Genomic DNA, 2,601 nt, shown 5'->3' on the forward strand with positions numbered 1-2,601 from the left:
TGTAAAAAATAATCCAATCAATCACTGATCCAATAAAGCTTGTCATAAAAACAATTACTGAGGACTATGGGAGGGCAGAAAGATCCCTGGCTGCAATTATCTTTATATTATTTACATATTTTTCGTAGGACTGTCACTGAGAGACTGGCATATCACTTAAGCCACTCTAAAAGATGCTCTGCCGAAATCGTCTCAACATTTGCAATTATAATTCTGTGAAGAGCCCTCGGGCGAGGCTGGTTTATCACGTGTTTCATTGTACTCCTGATCAACTCACAGCGCTGATTGACTCAGTGATAATTTGTTTTGATTAAATTCTAGTCTGCTAGTAACTAGACTACCCCTTGGTAATCTCCTTAATGCTGGAATAATAATGATAACTCCAAATAAAGGTAAATTTCTTATTATTTTCATACTTTTGTAACATAAATTGCAGCTAGTGTACTATTCTTCTTATAATGAAATACCCAGTCTCCAGTGCATGTCTTCACAGAAGTTACCTGGAGGTAATCAAACAGTATTTCACAAGTTTGCGGGACACCTACATAAAAGCATATACGCGTATGTTCGTCTGTTCCTTTAGGGAAAAAAGCGAGAACAAGAGAACAGGAGAGAGAGAGAGAGACAGAGAGAGAGAGAGAGAAAGAGAAAGAGAAAGAGAAAGAGAGAGAGAGAGAGAGAGAGAGAGAGAGAGAGAGAGAGAGAGAGAGAGAGAGAGAGAGAGAGAGAGAGAGAGAGAGAGAGAGTTAATATAATCAATAAGTGCTGTTCTCTGGACAGTGCTATCTGATCGATAGGATACAGTTTCGAACAAAATAAGTAATGTGTAAGATTATATATATTATGATATATATATTGATATCCTATGCTTACCCTGATTAGCGTAATCTGCTGCCTCCGAGACAGTCCACTATAGACTTTTTATGGTTTGTTTCATAATGCCACATGGTACCATGTCCATTTTCTTTCATTTATCGGTAGTCCATACTTCGCCCTCATAATCTGGAAGTCAACTGATTTTTTAAAAATTTGTTTAAAAGATAATGGCACTGCATATTATGCTTATTCATGGGAAAGTGCTAATTTTGATAACATTCCTATATGAAAGGGTATCCAGTGACAATTGTATACCCTGCTCTGATAGGCTAAATATCTGGTGAAGGATATGGATAGTTACCATGTTTCTGGACTAAATACAGTAAATCTATAGAGTGCACCCTGGCTGCCAGAGAAGACAGCTAGGTGTTGCTACCGTTCACTACCTTTTTTGATGGAACTGTATATGGGTACTGACTCGTCATCAGTTGTACTTGTCCAGTTGGAAATTCGCCGCTCTTTCTTTAAGAACAATGTTAAGAATAAGATGCCTCTATTGATTGCTCCATGAGCATCAATAGAGGCATCACAGTACATTCAATGGGGGGTGTACCATGAGGGGATGGAGAATTTCGTCTATATATCTCAGGGAATGGCCTCTTAACTCAGTTACTGAATTCACGGATTTAAGCCCTGTTAATTTATCAATATGAACATTAACATGTACTCTATGCCATGGTGAAATAGGTGTTGCTTCTAGTATGTTGATAGCATCAATGTTCCACACACTGAAGTTGAGAAGAATTTGGGCAGCGTTGGCCTTCCATTCTTAGGTGGACTCTATGAGATTGGAGTATCGAGGCCGCCGGGCATGTCTAATTCTATAATTAATCTCATTAAACATAGGAAGGGAAATTTGTTTTCTGGATTGAAGCCGTAGAAGCCTGATGCCGAGTATGGTGTTGACTTGGGTAATACGACTAGGAAATGAAGGGAGCTCTAGCTCTTTCCTCATAACAAGAACTCTCATGGCCTTGTTTGAGAGCATTTTGTGGGAACAAACTAAGAATCGGGCTTGCATAGTTTACCATGACCTAACAATGGAAATGTACATCAGCCTTAGGACTCTTAGGGAAACACCTCTGTTACTTACGTACTGTAAAGGTCTTCAAAACTCTAAGCAACGTTCTCTCTTCTATTGAACAATTTCCCGAGTGAGGCGAGAATTGCGGGATATGAGGTGGGGAGGAATCACCATTACAGCAAGATACTTATTGTTGTCAGTTTTTGCAATAAATTGTCCATTTAACCTTGGAATGTATGGTAGTTTATGAGATCTAAAAATTATTTAATCTTGATAGGATTGATGATGAGTCCAAGGAAAACGCACTTTTAGCTGAATCTCTGAAGAGAATGAGAATATCATCAGCATAGGATGTGATGCTGCATAGGTCTTCTAACTCACCGTTAAGCGTGCAAAGAGAGTGCATACGTATGTTAAATAATGGAGATAAAACTCCTTGTTAAGTGCCTTACTATAAATATTGTAGGTGCGTTGGTACCATACTTTTGCTCTTCTTAAAGACAGATAACCCTTTATTCATAGCAGAAGCTTATCCTTAACACCTTGGTGAATTACTTCATGGAAACCAAAGACTGATGGATGAATTTGGTCTTTGATCTGGCGGAGCATACGAGAGAGAATTCTGTCACAGGTTTTAAAAAGACAGGATGTCAGAGATATTGGTCTAAATTCATCAGGGCTTCCTGGTTTTGGGATCGGAA

This window comes from Penaeus vannamei, chromosome 8 (genome assembly GCF_042767895.1).
Source record: "Penaeus vannamei isolate JL-2024 chromosome 8, ASM4276789v1, whole genome shotgun sequence".
Classification (NCBI taxonomy): Eukaryota; Metazoa; Arthropoda; class Malacostraca; order Decapoda; family Penaeidae; genus Penaeus; species Penaeus vannamei.